General features: G+C 38.5%; 2 long non-coding RNA genes across 4 annotated transcripts; both read right to left on the bottom strand.

Annotated features, from left to right (window-relative positions):
• Window positions 1-3,731: 3,731 nt before the first annotated feature.
• On the bottom strand, window positions 3,732-6,509 carry LOC110871523. 2 transcript variants are annotated; one of them, XR_002553807.2, is made up of 3 exons: window positions 6,351-6,509; window positions 5,227-5,313; window positions 3,732-3,775 (listed from the first exon to the last, which is right to left on the bottom strand). It is a non-coding gene; the product is annotated as an uncharacterized LOC110871523 (long non-coding RNA). The 2 variants fall into 2 exon arrangements; XR_004863889.1 differs by having other exon boundaries at window positions 5,227-5,308.
• A 2,751-nt stretch (window positions 6,510-9,260) lies between these two features.
• On the bottom strand, window positions 9,261-12,077 carry LOC110871524. 2 transcript variants are annotated; one of them, XR_002553808.2, is made up of 3 exons: window positions 11,919-12,077; window positions 10,794-10,880; window positions 9,261-9,304 (listed from the first exon to the last, which is right to left on the bottom strand). It is a non-coding gene; the product is annotated as an uncharacterized LOC110871524 (long non-coding RNA). The 2 variants fall into 2 exon arrangements; XR_004863888.1 differs by having other exon boundaries at window positions 10,794-10,875.
• Between the last annotated feature and the right edge of the window lie 8,015 nt (window positions 12,078-20,092).

The raw sequence follows: 20,092 nt of genomic DNA, 5'->3' as shown, positions 1-20,092 counted from the left end.
TGAACCGTATGTAATAACCCGCCAAACCCAAGAATTGGCGTATTTTCGCTGGCGTACGCGGTGCGGGCCAGTTCCTGATCGAATCTACCTTGGATGGATCAACATGAATCCCATCCTTGTTTACCACATGGCCCAAAAAGTGAACTTCACGAAGCCTGAAGTCACATTTTGAAAACTTGGCGTACAGTTGTTCCTTTCGAAGAAGTTCCAAGATAAGACGTAGATGCTGCTCATGTTCCTCCTGACTCTTGGAGTAGATCAGGATGTCGTCGATGAAAACAATCACGAACTTGTCTAGATAAGGCTTGCACACCCTGTTCATAAGATCCATGAAAACTGCAGGCGCGTTCGTTAGCCCGAACGGCATGACTAGAAACTCGTAGTGGCCGTAGCGAGTTCTGAATGCTGTCTTGGAGACGTCCTCATCCCGAACTCTCAGCTGATGATAACCTAACCTCAGATCAATCTTGGAGTAGTAGCTCGACCCTTGCAACTGGTCGAATAAGTCGTCAATACGTGGGAGAGGATAGCGGTTCTTCACTGTGACCTTGTTCAGTTCGCGGTAATCAATACACATGCGGAAGGTGCCGTCCTTCTTTTTCACGAATAACACTGGAGCTCCCCAAGGCGAAGAGCTAGGATGAATAAAGCCCTTATCTAAGAGCTCTTGTAGTTGCTTTGATAGTTCTTCCAGTTCGGTTGGAGCTAGTCGATACGGTGCGCGGGCTATTGGTGCTGCTCCTGGAGCTAGCTCGATTTGAAACTCGACCTGGCGATGAGGCGGTAGACCATGTAAATCTTCAGGAAACACTTGAGGAAAATCGCGTACAACTGGGATATCCTCTATTCTTTTCTCTTTCGTTGATGCATCAGTAACTAGTGCCAAAATGGCAGTGTCACCCTTTCGTAAACATTTCTGAGCCTTCAGGAAGGAGATGATACCTACTACGGCACCACTCTTGTCGCCTTGAACTTCGAGAGGTTCTTTACCAGAACGAGGAATATGAATGATCTTCTCCTTACATAGGATCTCTGCTTGCTGCTTGGATAACCAATCCATACCAATGACGATGTCAAAACTACCCAGAACTATAGGAATGAGGTCGATGGAGAAAGTCTGACCAGCGAGGATAAGATTACAACCCTGAACTATGTGTGTGGCCTCTAGACTTTTACCGTTAGCTAACTCTACGACATGTTTGGTGTTTAGGGGAGTTGGTGCACATTTTAACATTTGGCTAACTTTCAAAGACACATAACTTGTATCCGCACCCGAATCAAACAATACAGTAACATAAAAGTCGTCAAGAAGAAACTTACCCATAACTACGTTGGGATCATTTCTGGCATCACCCTGCCCCAGCACAAATGCACGTCCCCTAGCTTCGTTGCCGTTGTTATTCCCACCGTTGTTGTTTCCGTTGCCTTGGTTATTGTTGTTGTTGTTGTTCTGGTTTCGGTTTAACTGAGGGCAATGTCTTTTGAAGTGACCTTCAGCGCCACAATGAAAACATCCCTTGTTGCCTTGTTGCTGATTCTGTGGTGTTTGCTGCTGTTGCTGATTCTGATTCGCAGGCCGCGGGCTCCTACAATCCTTGGCCTCATGACCCATCTTGAGACACCTCTGGCAACGACCCTTGTTGCACTGGCCACTGTGGTGTCTGTTACAATTGTTACATCTTGGGAGGTTCCCTCGATATCCACCCTGTCTGCGATTGCCCGAAGATTGCTGACTAGGGCTCTGATAGTTGTCAGTCTTTCCCTGCTGCACCTGAGACTGAACTGAAGCTGAACCTTTACTGGAATCCCCCTCCCATTTTCTCTTGTTGTCACTGGGGGTAGCAGGAGTAGCGGAAGTGGTAACGGTAGCAGTAGCGCTGATGCGCTTAGGCAGCCTGTCTTGTTCCACTGCCTGATCCGTGAGGCGATGAGCAAGGCGCTGAATATCCTGGATGTTAGCAAGGTTGGCCGATGTCACGTGGCTTTGAATTTCTGGTGCCAACCCCTTGAGATACAACTCAATGCGTCTGATAGGAGGGTCCACCATAGTTGGACACAGAACGGCCAGCTCGTTTGACCTTTTAGTATATGCCTCAATTTCCGACCCAGTCATCTTCAAATGAAAGACCTCCACTTCTAACTTGTGGATGTCGTCGCGTGTGCAGTATTCTCGCTTAATCAGCTCTTTGAAATCATTCCAAGGAGTGGCGTTAGTAGCTGCCAATCCTAAAAGTTGGACTTGCGCATTCCACCAAGTCAGCGTGATTCCTTCCAGTGTGCTAGTGGCGTACTTCACCCTGCGAGCCTCCGGGCATTCACACATTTCAAACACAGACTCGAGCTTTTCAAACCAATGGAGGAGTCCCACTGCTCCCTCCGTGCCACTGAACGTGCTTGGACGACAGTCCATGAAATTCTTGAAAGTGCAAACAGGTGGCTGAGCGTGTTGACCTGTTGTGTATATAAGAACAGGACAAGGTTAAACACAAGAGTTGGTTTAGGAATGTAGGATCTAAAGATCCTAGTGTGAGTTGCGACTGCAGGGTATACCTCCTACTTGTGCGGCTGCAAGTGCCGCAACAACTTGTTCGTTGATAAGAGCCGTCAACTGGGCTTGAGTCAAGTTAATACGTCCGGCCATGATCTTCATAGCAAATGTAACATAAGTGAGAGAGGTTCGCGAATAGTGCGATGACAGAAAAGAGTAAGCACACATGTCCTCAAGTAATAACGAATAACAGGCAATGTAATCTAGGCATACCACGAGCAAAGTTCTATGTAATTCTAGCATGTAGGCAATAAACATAAACCTTATTACCTAGGATGTTGAGTCTTGCACGTGGAGCGAGGCGTCGTTGTGGATCATTGAGCACTGTACTGGTTATAGTCTGGTTTTAATAAAAACGTTTTTCCCTTATTAAAACCAAGTTCTCTATAACCAATGGCTCTGATACCAATCTGTCACACCACCAAAATCCACACTCGGAGTATCACCGCTTGGGAGCGTGACTGACCAGGACCAAGCCACCAATCATATAGAACAATGTATATAGTAAAAGTAAATGTAATTTAACCAAACCAATCCATATAAAAGGTATCAAAACATAAGTATAAATTCAACGTTTAGCGGAAGCATATGAGTAAAAGCCCAACATAAATAAAGTATGTAATGTCATAAGGTTTAATTAAAGCATTCACGATCTGTCACACCCCGACCACGTAGAACAACCAGACGTGGCGGAAACGTCGGGGAGTGTTGTAACAGAATCATTGTTTCATAACACATGGAAATTGAAATATTGTTTTATTGATTAAATGAACTCATTGTTTTAATACAATTAAATAAGTACATGTGACACCTTGTAAGACCCTAATACGTATTTGACTAAAAGTCGCAGCGGAAGTTCAAGCCATAAACTTTCTTTCATTATAAACACCTTAACTTATTTAAAAATTAACTTTAACATAACTCTTTCACATAAATCCATCAATCGACTTATTTACTAAGTAAAAACATAGCTTATGTTTACTACATTATATACATCAACGTTCCCGTACAATCTCACTAGTGACTCGATCCTCGATCTCTGTTCCTTGATGATCCTCATGACTCGTACTACCTGCGCTCACCACATTAAATTCATAACATTAGTACGCATTATAAACATACAAGACTTATTCACGTTTACTTTTTGTTCCGTTAACTCTTTACATCCCAGCTTTCCATCTGATCGTACATTCCGTGGTGAGACTTTCTCATTGTACCTGCGTTACACTTCGTTCACAAGGCACACTATTATTATCGTCAATACTCAATTTCATTGAATACATGCGTATATACTTTCATACATACTTACATATGTGCATCCGTTCACACATAACTACTTACAAACCTACGTACCTACATTCATACATACGTTCCTACATACGTGCATACCTACATACATACATGCATACATGTCTACATACATACCTATTACATGCCTTCTCACAACCCTACATACGTGCACACACTTTCGTACATACTCACTTGGATATATATATACACATGCACATACTACCTACATACACACCTACATACATACATACATACATACATTCATTCATACATACCACTTATATTCACACATACATACATACATACCTTCATACGTATCTACTTAAGGAAATTCTTAACTTAGAATCCCACATTTAGGTACCATATTACTACATATTCTTTAGGATCCCACATTTAGGTACCATATTACTACATATTCTTTAGGATCCCACATTTAGGTACCATATTACTACATATTCTTTAGGATCCCACCTTTAGGTACCATATTACTACATATTCTTTAGGATCCCACATTTAGGTACCATATTACTACATATTCTTTAGGATCCCACCTTTAGGTACCATATTACTACATATTCTTTAGGATCCCACATTTAGGTACCATATTACTACATATTCTTTAGGATCCCACCTTTAGGTACCATATTACTACATATTCTTTAGGATCCCACCTTTAGGTACCATATTACTACATATTCTTTAGGATCCCACATTTAGGCCCCCTACCCGTCGGCGACGCCCTCTAGTTTTTTTTTTGCAGTTTTATGCAGGTTCGTTTCGTCGTCCGTACGCACTAAAACGCACGTAACTTTCGAACCGTTTACCCGTTTAACCTCCCGTTTCTTCCTACATGCTTGTAAATTCACATCCTATCAAATGAACTTAAAATCCCATAACCGCCTTAAGGAAAATCTTAACTTACACGCTATCGGCTTATTACCCTCTTACCCACAATTCGACCCGTTCATGCATTCATCAACGTAACTTGTTTGTTTTACCATAAACTCTTATAAACCTAATAATATCAGTGACATCTATCATAAAATAATAAGTTCTTAGACATTTTGCATCCTCTTAACACATTATCGTTCATATACTTAGTTTTGACCCGTTAAGGGTATTTGTGCGTTAAATGGTTTATGACATACCAAGACCATACTCTTCGCTTCCATACTTGTCCAAGACATTACACTAATCAATAACTTGCTTCTAAACTACTTATTAAGATCGTTTGCCCAAAATACCCATCAAGGGCATTTTGGTCAACTTTAATCCCATCATTTACGACGAAAGACTTTCCTACATATTTAACCTCAAACATCATGTTTAATTAATTTCAACACTTTATTACTTACTTGAACTAAGAAGTGATTACGGAAATCACTTACCTTGAGCGTCCAAGTTCAAGCATAGGTTCCATGCTTTCTTTTGACCCATTAGCCTCCGTGCTTGAGCCCGTAGACATGCTATCTATCCTTACATGACCATACATTGATACCCTTGTTAGTAAACAAGGCCACACAAAGCATCAATCACAATAAATCTATGCTCAACAATTGACTTTCATTAATGGATTTCTTGCAACTCATAGCATAGATTAACAATGAGATCCTTTCTACTCGCATAATATAAACACGCCATTACATATCTTGCTATAAATATTTCGTGTATCACTTTGACTTCCTAAACCGTACGTTTATGATAAGAGATCTACCTCACAACATTCCTACCATTGTTGACTTTCCAGAAAGTCAACTATCAAGCATTTCAACTTCCAACTTGGACACACATTCATTCACAAATTAACATGTTAGAATATAGTCATTATGCCATCTATGCTTCATACTCATTTTGTAGGACATATTTGGCCGCATAATCAAATAGTTACATATACACATATACATACGATTCCGTTTATATCAACATCTTTATAGTTAACGCCAATATCAATTAAGTTTACTCTTTTCTAGGATTCTCATTCGTTCCATAACCATTCTTAAGTTGAAACTAATACGATCAAACATTCCATATATATTCATCACATCATTCAAGCGTATGGTACGAATTTCACATATTATTGTCATTTAGGCATTTCATCAAACACCTTGTGTGCGTACTACCACCTAAGCTTAATGTACAACTAATTCATGCATATCCTTCTAACCTCATATATAATTCACCAAAATTCTTCCTTCTAATCATCATGAATCATTTATACATAATCATTAAAATACTAGAATCACATTTCTTTCAATTCCTCTAACAAGAATCTACCATGCATGCCAAAATACATCAATATTAAGCAAGAATTGGACATGGGTGATCATTCAAGTTGTTATCATCACCATAACCAAATGGGTTTCACATATAAACATCAAATTAACCCAAACCATGCATAATCCATGTTCTACATGATGATTCTAACTCATAAACAAGTTCAATTTCATACTACTTCAAAGATTAATCAAAACCCTTATCATTAACTAGCATCAAATCACATAATTCGACTTACCCCATGATGGGAAACCCTTAGATGACTAAGGAATTGATCACATGCATTCGATTGACCTTCAATTTCCTTCTTAATTTGATGATTTGAGAGGTGTTAGGGTTTTGAGGGGAAGGTTTCCCCTGGTCTCTCCTCACGATCGCACACACACCCACTTCCATTCCCTGGGCATTTTTTGTTATGTGTTTTAATAACACATTTTTCATTTTCAACCCCTCATTTATTCATAACATGTCATCTTCCCCCATTTCTACATACTAATCTAGCAAACCTTCATGCATACCTAAGAATTTTAGATTTACTAAAATTTATAAGACTTTACTAATGGTAAAAATCTATGTTTACCATTTCTTTCCGTCAAATACTGCGATTAAAACATTATATTATGTCATACGAAATTTGGGGTGTTACAAGTCTACCCCCCTTAAAGAAGGTTTCGTCCCCGAAACCTTTCTCACTTTCCTCTTACACACACACATCTATGTTTGACTTAATAGTCTCATTATAATTATAAGTAATCGTTCTATCTCATTTCGTAATTATTCATACACTTGACTTCTTCTTAACAAGTCTATACTTTCCATGGCATACTTTCACATAACATTCTCATTTCCTCGACCCATTAGTAGCAGGTCAGTATACATATTCATTTAAACTTATAATAATGCTTACCTTCATACGATCTGTTTAAAATAGATTTAATACTTTTGCCTCGTCCTTTAAGATTTCATTCCAAGCACACGTTGTATAACATTTAACTCTTGTTTTGTTATCACAACAAAACTACTACTTCATAGTTACACCTACATGCTTAACTCCATAGTTAGCGTCATTCTACGTTTTCTACAGTTACTTGTACCATGCGTACTTTTACATTACCTTTAAATCATCCCATTAATTTTACATTACTTTTTCTCTTATTTAATACATTATTTAGTTTACATAAGTATACGGGTCATACTAGTCAGACATCGCGTACCATACCATGCCTATCCTAACATTCATTTTACTAAGGAGTTACTCACCTATAACTCTTCTACCATTTCCTACGTACATGCTATAACATTTCACACATTCCAATTCTTACACGCATTTCTTTCATTTTATTAGTCATTTCGCCAACTTGCCACATTTTGACTTTTCACGGTCAAATTGCACTTCTTACTTATCGTAAATGTATTGAAGTACATGCCCTTACTTCTTTCCTTTCATGCTTACTTGCAAAGACTTTATTACATCGTTTCAGTATTTCTTACCAAACTTACCCTTCCCGTCAATACTTAAGTTATTGTCCGGGTCGTAGCCCTTCATCCATCCTGACTCCCAAGAGTCGATTTCTAACACATCTAACGCGTAACTCATACAAAACTTCTTTCATTACACTATCACCTTTTACTTTATACTAACTTACATGGCCCGTTCAACTCAATCATGGTCGAACCATCGGCATCTTCTTATATAGACTAATTTCATCCCTTTATATTTTAAATCCGTTTCACGAACTCAAACGTCACATTCATGCCTTTTATTGCTTTCATGTTTTGAATCCGTCTAGCGGTTCCAAACATACCATTCATACATTTTCTTCCTTTCGTGCTTTGAATCCTTTTCGCGGATTCAAACATTTCATTTACATCATCCATTCACATCTTTCATTCATTACATGTGCTGAATCCGTCTCACAGATTCAAACATATCGTTTTCTGCATTTCATTCCTTGAATCCGTCTTGCGGTTCCAAACATTCCATTCATGCCTTTCATTCCTTGATTCCTTCTTGCCGATTCAAACATTGCATTTACACCTTTCATTTTTTTTTTTTTTTGAATCCGTCTCGCGGATTTAAACATTTCATTTATACCCTGTTGATCCGTACTTTCTTACGGATTCAACACTCTTCATTTTTATCACTCATACTTTTCATTCCTACATAGTTCTCTTAATTTCCCGAGAGCCTTACTACCCACTTCACCCGCACGCCCACCTGCTACCCAATTCTAACGGACATACCTGCGATAATTACCACGGTCTCACGAACGTCATATGCTTCTTGCGTACTGGCCAGGTGCGCAATTCACATACTAATTCCGTGCCTTCAGGTAATCATCGCCTTATGTCCGCATTAGTGGGTCTCAGTTCGTGCTACATTTTTACAATTTTACCAAGACAATATCGTTGTCTTCCGTTTAGTACTTACCCTCCCAAGGAGACTTCTTCCTTTTTCTTTTAACAACGGTACCCATACATATCAACATTGTGTACCTGGGGTCCGTCTGTCCATTCGCATCCTTGACTGCCTTAGCATCCACCTTAGACTGCATTCTCGGATCATCCTCTCCAAACTTTTAAGCTTACCTTGCACATAGCAAACCGTTAGCTTCTTCATATGAATACATACATATACGTTTTCATACCATTTCTACCTTTAGATCTTGATCGAGTCATGGATTGTACAGGTTCCTTATCACAAGAGCACCTAGGTTTGAGTTCAAGTACCTACCTTCTCGTACTTGATTCCCTCAAACCAGGGCTCTGATACCAACTTGTAAGACCCTAATACGTATTTGACTAAAAGTCACAGCGGAAGTTCAAGCCATAAACTTTCTTTCATTATAAACACCTTAACTTATTTAAAAATTAACTTTAACATAACTCTTTCACATAAATCCATCAATCGACTTATTTACTAAGTAAAAACATAGCTTATGTTTACTACATTATATACATCAACGTTCCCGTACAATCTCACTAGTGACTCGATCCTCGATCTCTGTTCCTTGATGATCCTCATGACTCGTACTACCTGCGCTCACCACATTAAATTCATAACATTAGTACGCATTATAAACATACAAGATTTATTCACGTTTACTTTTTGTTCCGTTAACTCTTTACATCCCAGCTTTCCATCTGATCGTACATTCCGTGGTGAGACTTTCTCATTGTACCTGCGTTACACTTCGTTCACAAGGCACACTATTATTATCGTCAATACTCAATTTCATTGAATACATGCGTATATACTTTCATACATACTTACATATGTGCATCCGTTCACACATAACTACTTACAAACCTACGTACCTACATTCATACGTACGTTCCTACATACGTGCATACCTACATACATACATGCATACATGTCTACATACATACCTATTACATGCCTTCTCACAACCCTACATACGTGCACACACTTTCGTACATACTCACTTGGATATATATATACACATGCACATACTACCTACATACACACCTACATACATACATACATACATTCATTCATACATACCACTTATATTCACACATACATACATACATACCTTCATACGTATCTACTTAAGGAAATTCTTAACTTAGAATCCCACATTTAGGTACCATATTACTACATATTCTTTAGGATCCCACATTTAGGTACCATATTACTACATATTCTTTAGGATCCCACATTTAGGTACCATATTACTACATATTCTTTAGGATCCCACCTTTAGGTACCATATTACTACATATTCTTTAGGATCCCACATTTAGGTACCATATTACTACATATTCTTTAGGATCCCACCTTTAGGTACCATATTACTACATATTCTTTAGGATCCCACATTTAGGTACCATATTACTACATATTCTTTAGGATCCCACCTTTAGGTACCATATTACTACATATTCTTTAGGATCCCACCTTTAGGTACCATATTACTACATATTCTTTAGGATCCCACCTTTAGGTACCATATTACTACATATTCTTTAGGATCCCACATTTAGGCCCCCTACCCGTCGGCGACGCCCTCTAGTTTTTTTTTTTTGCAGTTTTATGCAGGTTCGTTTCGTCGTCCGTACGCACTAAAACGCACGTAACTTTCGAACCGTTTACCCGTTTAACCTCCCGTTTCTTCCTACATGCTTGTAAATTCACATCCTATCAAATGAACTTAAAATCCCATAACCGCCTTAAGGAAAATCTTAACTTACACGCTATCGGCTTATTACCCTCTTACCCACAATTCGACCCGTTCATGCATTCATCAACGTAACTTGTTTGTTTTACCATAAACTCTTATAAACCTAATAATATCAGTGACATCTATCATAAAATAATAAGTTCTTAGACATTTTGCATCCTCTTAACACATTATCGTTCATATACTTAGTTTTGACCCGTTAAGGGTATTTGCGCGTTAAATGGTTTATGACATACCAAGACCATACTCTTCGCATCCATACTTGTCCAAGACATTACACTAATCAATAACTTGCTTCTAAACTACTTATTAAGATCGTTTGCCCAAAATACCCATCAAGGGCATTTTGGTCAACTTTAATCCCATCATTTACGACGAAAGACTTTCCTACATATTTAACCTCAAACATCATGTTTAATTAATTTCAACACTTTATTACTTACTTGAACTAAGAAGTGATTACGGAAATCACTTACCTTGAGCGTCCAAGTTCAAGCATAGGTTCCATGCTTTCTTTTGACCCATTAGCCTCCGTGCTTGAGCCCGTAGACATGCTATCTATCCTTACATGACCATACATTGATACCCTTGTTAGTAAACAAGGCCACACAAAGCATCAATCACAATAAATCTATGCTCAACAATTGACTTTCATTAATGGATTTCTTGCAACTCATAGCATAGATTAACAATGAGATCCTTTCTACTCGCATAATATAAACACGCCATTACATATCTTGCTATAAATATTTCGTGCATCACTTTGACTTCCTAAACCGTACGTTTATGATAAGAGATCTACCTCACAACATTCCTACCATTGTTGACTTTCCAGAAAGTCAACTATCAAGCATTTCAACTTCCAACTTGGACACACATTCATTCACAAATTAACATGTTAGAATATAGTCATTATGCCATCTATGCTTCATACTCATTTTGTAGGACATATTTGGCCGCATAATCAAATAGTTACATATACACATATACATACGATTCCGTTCATATCAACATCTTTATAGTTAACACCAATATCAATTAAGTTTACTCTTTTCTAGGATTCTCATTCGTTCCATAACCATTCTTAAGTTGAAACTAATACGATCAAACATTCCATATATATTCATCACATCATTCAAGCGTATGGTACGAATTTCACATATTATTGTCATTTAGGCATTTCATCAAACACCTTGTGTGCGTACTACCACCTAAGCTTAATGTACAACTAATTCATGCATATCCTTCTAACCTCATATATAATTCACCAAAATTCTTCCTTCTAATCATCATGAATCATTTATACATAATCATTAAACATACTAGAATCACATTTCTTTCAATTCCTCTAACAAGAATCTACCATGCATGCCAAAATACATCAATATTAAGCAAGAATTGGACATGGGTGATCATTCAAGTTGTTATCATCACCATAACCAAATGGGTTTCACATATAAACATCAAATTAACCCAAACCATGCATAATCCATGTTCTACATGATGATTCTAACTCATAAACAAGTTCAATTTCATACTACTTCAAAGATTAATCAAAACCCTTATCATTAACTAGCATCAAATCACATAATTCGACTTACCCCATGATGGGAAACCCTTAGATGACTAAGGAATTGATCACATGCATTCGATTGACCTTCAATTTCCTTCTTAATTTGATGATTTGAGAGGTGTTAGGGTTTTGAGGGGAAGGTTTCCCCTGGTCTCTCCTCACGATCGCACACACACCCACTTCCATTCCCTGGGCATTTTTTGTTATGTGTTTTAATAACACATTTTTCATTTTCAACCCCTCATTTATTCATAACATGTCATCTTCCCCCATTTCTACATACTAATCTAGCAAACCTTCATGCATACCTAAGAATTTTAGATTTACTAAAATTTATAAGACTTTACTAATGGTAAAAATCTATGTTTACCATTTCTTTCCGTCAAATACTGCGATTAAAACATTATATTATGTCATACGAAATTTGGGGTGTTACACACCTGTGTCACCGCGGCCATCAAACAAATGCCAAGCCGATGTAATATCGTATTTTATACTTGGGATCTTGTATAAATATGTGTATCTTTTGCACATATCAATTCTTGTTCAATTTCAAACTTTAAATCGCTTTCTAGAGAATTATACGCAAACTGGTGCGTAAACGTACTCAGTTTAATGCGAAAAATACTCTGGGACATCAACATATACTTAACATACCTTAAATAACCTTTACATAACTTAGAAATAAGTTTTGAAGGCTTTGGTATAGCAAAAACAAGTTAATTCGCTTACAGGGATTAAACTTGACAAACTGCGAAAGTATGCCAATTTGAACTATAACGAACATTCCGGAACATGTCCGTAAGTTAAACATACCATAAATATCCTTTACATAGCTTAGAAATAGGCTTTGAAGGGTTTGATATGCTAAAACAAACTTTTAGATCATTCAGGGACTAAAAGTGTCAAAAAGTGCATAAGTTTGCACTTTCGCGCATAACTTACGTTCTGAATACATCCGGACATCCAAAAATTTATGTAAGCATCCTTATATTATGCCTTAGTGTTTGGCATGAGAAAAATCCGTTCGTCGCGTCATTTGGATCGTCTTTCGCGCTTATGCGCATTTCGTCGTAACTAAGCGAACATCGCGATCGTACGGCCAAACGAACCAACACCCAACATATTTTTTGAGCATGTTTCATGTCCACAATGTTTAGGCATCATTTTAGGGCCTTAAAGTTGGCTTTACGGGCCTTAGAAGTATCGGAAATGGCTTAAATACTCAACAGGGACCAAAACTGCCATTTCTGAAAGTATGTGCAGATCAGACAGGCCCAGGCGGCCCGCCTGAGTTTGTGCATATCCTGATGCGGGCCGCATGGCCCCTTCAGTAACAGAAAAGTTGTTTTCTTGCTAAGATTGGCCTTTCAAACACTCCAAAGGGCAATGCCCTTTCACAATCTCAGGAGCTAAGGGTCAAGATAAGGCACCACAACTTTGTGACAAGTGTACGCATAAGATCGTGGCACGATATTCAAGAAACGATCCTAACGGCTTTACTTTTCCTATAAATACCCCCCCTTTTGGTGAAAACCCACAAAAATCTGATCAAAAGCTCTAAGTTGGAACCTTTGTTTCATACCTGAGCCATTTTGATCTAGATTAGCATTCGGGGACCCTTCGTAAGTGTTCTTTCGTTCTTTTATTCGCTTCTCGAGTCCGAAAGACAATGTTTTGTTGACTTTCTGCATTGACCAGCCTATGGTCAACACGAAGTTCGTTGGAACTTCATAACGTGAGCGTGATCACGATGGTTATAGTCCATGGCGACTATACCTACTGATTACCACGTTAACAAGGCTCAGTGACGAGTCGTAGTTTCGGACAAAATGCGCATTCTTGCGTATTTTGTAACCAAACTACTCGTGAGCATCAAAGCCGTTTGTTTTGATGCCAAACCTGTTTTCTAAACTTAGTTAAGCATGTTCTAACATGCTTAGCTCGTCACTTTTAGTATAGTGCTTATATAGGGTCGTAAGATAAGCGATCTAAACCATCGCTTATACTTTCGAACCCGACCCATTTGGTCGATCATTAGGATCCGACCAAACACATTAGGTGACCATAGCTATAACCTTCCGAGGTTATACCTTGTGGTCACGATGTTAGGCGTTCCAAACGCGTTCTACGCGAACGACGCGTTAAGGTAGCATAAGCTACCTAAACGGGTCGTAATGGATCGTAAGCACTTAGGTTAGGTTTCATTTTAGTATGTAGGCTTTGTTAAACCATATTTCACGAGTCTCCATACTCGTTTGGTTTACGAACCCGCATACTATCCGATCCTTCCAATTTTGGTCCGGTATATTAATATAGCTACCTATTAGGTGCTGTTTGATATTCCGTGATCTCTAGCATTATCTGGTTATTATACAAGGAATTCAAAGCAATCTCAGGTGAGTACATTGAACCCCTCTTTTACTGTTTTCCAAACTGTTTTGGGGTGAAACACATGTGCCTACTTGTTACTTTCATGCTTTCCATGTTTTCACATCATATACCGGCTATGTTCGTTAGTACACTATAGTACATGTTTTACATTACATTTCATGCTATGTATGCCCATTGTGTGCGTACTTAGTACATTGCTTTACATTACATTTCATGCTATGTATGCCCATTATGTGCGTACTTAGTACATTGTTTTACATTACGTGTCATGCTATGTATGCCCATTGTGTGCGTACTTAGTACATTGCTTAACATTTCATGCTATGTATGCCCAGTGTGTGCGTACTTAGTACATTGCCTTACATTACATGCTATGTATGCCCATTGTGTGCGTACTTAGTACATTGCTTTACATTACATGCTATGTATGCCCATTGTGTGCGTACTTAGTACATTGTTTTAGATTGCATTTCTGTTGCATATGCTCATCCAGCATATGAACACATTATACTACATTTTGAACCGTTGTAACCAATTGACTATGTGAACCGTCTTAACCCTTCGATTATATGAACCGTTTGTAACCATTGAACCGTGTAAACCAGCTGTATCCATTGACATGATTTACATTTGACAATAGACATTTGACTATACAAAAACATTTCCAAAATTGTTAAACATTTCATGGTTTGGTTTGAGTAAGTGATTAAGTAACGAGGCGTGTGTAATATGATACAAGCATGGTGGATACGCCGCTGGTACTTCCTATATATAAGTGTTTGTATGGTATTACATATCGTAGCGTTATTTGAATCATTTCAATTTGAGGCATATGACATTTTATACAAATAACACACTTTTCACGAGACATTGTTTTACAAACGACTGATCTTATACAAACACATTTTACATGGTTATCCGTTTAACCATACAGTGTCCTCTTATTTATACATATCATCTGATTTTATCGTTTTTCAAATGATTTACAAGACAAAGCAAATTACAAGGTTCATGACTAAACATTTTCTCAAACACAAGTCATGAATTCCGTTTTCACAAAACCAATGTATCTCACAGGCATTTTTATGCTGACATACCTATTTTCACATGTGTTTTCAGGAGATGATGCATAGGACTTATCAAGACATACTTAGGCGGACCTGTGCCTTAGTGACTTAAAACGAGACAAGAACTAGTTAAATTATGTTATGTACTCTTTGGTTCTTGTATAAAACAATGTCAACTTTCATGTTTGATTAATAAAACGAAACTTCAATTGCCATGGATTTGAAACAATTGATTCTGTTACAACACTCCCCGACGTTTCCGCCACGTTTTGTATGTTCTACGTGGTCGGGGTGTGACAGAAAAGTTGGTATCAGAGCCAATGGTTATAGGGAATTAGGTTATTAGTAATGCTTTGACCTAGTCTATAACCTTCCTAGGACCCTAACGCGAGTTTACTTGCGTTCAGTCATAAAACAATACCGCGTCACCTATCCTTAGGCGACGACCACAACAAGAACATAAATTTCAAAACCGCTTAGAAAACTAATCATCTGTTCTAGGATGATTGATTACTAGGTTTTGAACCCTCTGTTATAAGGTTTTGAACCCTCTATTATAAGGTTTTGAACCCCTTTGAGTTTTCAAAACTCTCGTCAAGGTTTTTGGTCCTAAATAGTGTGAACACGTGCAAGCTGGAAGAGTGAATGCCTGTACCCTGAGTTTTCTGTCTAAGGCTAGAGTGTTCGTACAAATCCACATAATCGGACCAGTCACCCTTACCTGGGAACTCTTGGGGTGAGTGTCCACTTATAGGCGAGCATGTCTTCGCGATACATTATGAGGATCTATTTGCTTTGACTCAGCCTCGGTGTTGTTTGTTTGCTTCGTGGATTCAAACAAATGACCATCAACCATGATTATGGCCGGTAATTGTGACATCCTATTCTTACCCAATGCCATTTCATTTGTTTTCTTTCTTGTCTCTCATTTAGAATGCCTCCTCGACGCGAAAACCAGATAGCGACTGCAGAACTGGCAGAGATCATTGCGCAGCAAATGGCTGCTCAATTCCCAAACCTCTTTGCTCAATGGAACCAAGCCAACAACAACCATAATGCCCCCTGCAACTTCAAGACGTTCAACTCGGCTAAGCCATCAAAGTTTTCTGGGTCTCAAGGAGCGACTGCACTTCTGCAATGGTTCGAGAGTTTAGAGAACACCTTCAGACATGTTCAATGTCCAAACGAGCGAAAGGTAGAATTCGCATCTAGCGTCTTTGAGAAACGAGCTTTGACATAGTGGAATGGTGTGATGAGAGATAGGGGTGCCAATGTGGCACTAGCTCAAACATGGCAAGAGCTTCGAGCTCTGATGATGAAGGAATTCTGTCCTCGTCACGAGATCAGGGCCTTGGAAACGGAGTTCGAAGATCTTAAGCAAGTTAGCGGTGAGCATCGAGCCTACACGGATCGTTATGAGGAATTAAGTCTGTTATGCCCAGACATGGTTACACCTTTGGATAAGGCAATCGAAAAGTACATTGATGGCCTCCCTGACTCAATACAAGACATTGTGACTGGTAGCAACCCTACTACAGTTAGACAGGACATTGAGCTATCTGCAACTTTGACTGAATCAAAGATCAGGAAAGGTAAACTTTTCCGAAAAGGTGACAAGAAACCGGTCGAGGAATCGAACCCAATCGAGGAATCAAAGACCATGGATGAACAGACTGAATCCCCTAAGAAGTCAAAGAAGCGAAAGGCTTCTCAGAACTTCGCCGTGGTCGCTCACAATGGTCAAGCCGTCCCCAACCAACCAGCTCAACCCCCTGCTAGAAAACCATACAATGGAACTGCACCCTTGTGCAACCAATGTAGCCTCCATCATCATGCCAACGTACAGTGCCGCAAATGCCAAACTTGTGGGCTTATAGGCCACACAGCAAGAGTCTGCCCAGCTGCAGCTGCGCCAAACCAAGCTGGCAACAATCCTGCTCAAGGTCGTTTTCTACCAGGCTCTTGTTTCAATTGTGGCGAGATGTGTCATTTCCGAAGAAATTGCCCAAAGCTTGCTAATGCAAATCCAGCACAGGGATGAGCTTCTGACTGACTAGAAGACAACATCGTTTAGAAATAATCACGTCTTATGTATTATTTTCTTTTGTTGTCAAGGTCCAAGGAAACAGTTGTTATCGTTGTTTATAAATAAATTTTTGATTTACATTGCAATGTATTTTTGTGGTTGCATGTATAAACGACATATCCCTTACAATACCGACAATCAAAGAAACCATATTCCTTGAAGAACAAACTACCCCCAAATTTCTCCCATTCTACGATCTCTTGCGTCTTCCACGTAATTCCTAAGTACCCGTTTCTTCTAAGAAAAAAATGAAGTACAAGGCGCAAGTTACAACACATGACGAATACCCAAAGTACCACTATAAATCCTTAATAGGGTACCTAAGGATTTCCCGTAAGTCCTTCATTGTCGTATACCTAAATTCGAATGTGATAATTCTTTGTAATCAAGAATCGAATTTTGGGAGATGTTGTGGTATCATATAATGACCCTAACTCCAGAGATTGTGAAAGGGCATTGCCCTTTGGAGTGATTGAAAGGCCAAAAACAGCAAAAAAACGAGTTTTTGCATCTGCAGAGCTGACGCGGCCCGCGTCAGGATACACACAAAACTCAGGCGGGCCGCCTGGCCTTGTCTGATCAGCACAAACTTTCAGAAATGACAGTTTTAGTCCCTGTTGCATATTTAAGCCATTTCCAACACTTCTAAGGCCCGTAAAGCCAACTTTAAGGCCCTAAAATGATGCCTTAACATTGTGGACATGAAACATGCTCAAAAATATTCCGGATGTCAGTTCGTTTGGTCGTACGAACCCGATGTTCGCTTAATTACGACGGAATGCGCATAAGCGCGAAAAACGATCCAAATTGCGCGACGAATGGATTTTTCTCATGCCAAATACTAAGGCATAATATAAGGATGCTTACATAAATTTTTGGATGTCTGGATGTATTCAGAACGTAAGTTATGCGCGAAAGCGCAAACTTGTGCACTTTTTGACACTTTTAGCCCCTGAATGACCCAAAAGTTTATTTTAGCACACCGAACACCTCAAAGCCTATTTCTAAGCTTTGTAAAGGATATTTAAGGTGTGTTTAACTTATGGTCATGTTCCGGAATGTTTGTTACAGTTCAAATTGGCATACTTTCGCAGTTTGTCAAGTTTAGTCCCTGTAAGCGAATTAACTTGATTTTGCCATACCAAAGCCTTAAAAACTTATTTCGAAGTTATGTAAAGGTTATTTAAAGTATGTTAAGCCTATTTCACTATTCCAGAGTGTTCGTTGGATTAAACTGGTTATTTTTACGCATCAGAGCGCGTATAACCCTCCAGAAAGCGATTTAAAGCTTAAAATCGAACAAGAGTTGATATGTGTAAATGCTACATATATTTTTACAAATCCCAAGCAAGAAATACAATATTTCATTGGTTTTGAATTTGTTTGATGGTTGAAGTGACACAGGTGTCACAGTCTCCCCTGCTTTAGGAAATTTCGTCCCGAAATTTAATTTTAGAGGAAACTTGTGAAGACAGCTGTGACGGTTTCGCCTTCTAATAGATCCATTGAACCCTTAATTAAAACTCTGGGCCATGTTAGGACTCTTAGCGAATTTTTTAACCCTCAAAGTGAATTCCTTGTAATAGTAAAACATGGAATTTTGAACTACGGACATGAGAACGTTTCTTATGAAGACTTATCATAGGAAACTTGGTGTGTGATTGAGATCAGAATTGGGGAGTGTGAGAATAAATGACATTGGTCGAGGTCCAAGACTTCTCCCGTATCATTATTCTTGTCACTATAGGTCTTAACACATGACAAAAGCTTCCTGTGGTTTCTGTGCACTAAATTCCATAATTATGTAGGCCTCTATAATTACATAATTCCTTGCACAGTCCGCACAGTCCATTTCATAATACGTAGGAAAAAATCACTTGAATAAACATGAAGCGACTCGCCTAGACCACCAAAGGATCCTTTTAATTAGATCAACGAACGATCTTTTTAACTAGACCAACACATGATCTTCTTAACTAGACCGTCGTACGATCTCCTTAAATAGACCACTTAAGGGATCTTTTTAGTTACATCATCACATGATATTTCTAATCAGATTTTCAAAATCAATTTGTTTAACCAGACCATTCAAGAGGTCCAATTATAGAATAATACCTTATAGCCCGAGGGACTTAACTGCGATGTTGAAGTCCATTAAGGATTTAAGATAGTATCTTTGGATATCCTATTATGAATCTCTCGCATGAGATATGGAAGATTCTATGAGGATTTCGATGGATCATATACAACCACAAAACATGTAAGAAAACACATAAGCACAAATTTAGTTAACTTGGTTCTTTATTTTGTTATCTTTAGGTATGGATATTTAAAGCACACTAGGAATCCAATCCATGGATTTCATTTGGCACTTTAATGATTTTTTTTTAAAGATCTATCTATAAAGATAGAGGGATTCTCAATAAGAGTTTGACTTTGTTTCTTAAAAGAAACGAGTGTTTAAGATTCTTGGGGAGATCACAAGTGATGATAAAATGACAGAACCACACGAGTAGTTTGTCTTTGGGTTGACATCATAAGGTTGCATCAAGCCTTCACACAAACGCATAAATTTTGCAGAAATAAAAACAACAAATCTTTATTTATGTAACAACTGAATTGTCTATAAAGTGTCAAAAGATAACAACCAAGAAA

Source organism: Helianthus annuus, chromosome 8, assembly GCF_002127325.2.
Source record: "Helianthus annuus cultivar XRQ/B chromosome 8, HanXRQr2.0-SUNRISE, whole genome shotgun sequence".
Classification (NCBI taxonomy): domain Eukaryota; kingdom Viridiplantae; phylum Streptophyta; class Magnoliopsida; order Asterales; family Asteraceae; genus Helianthus; species Helianthus annuus.
This window is presented reverse-complemented; position numbering and strand designations above follow the sequence as displayed.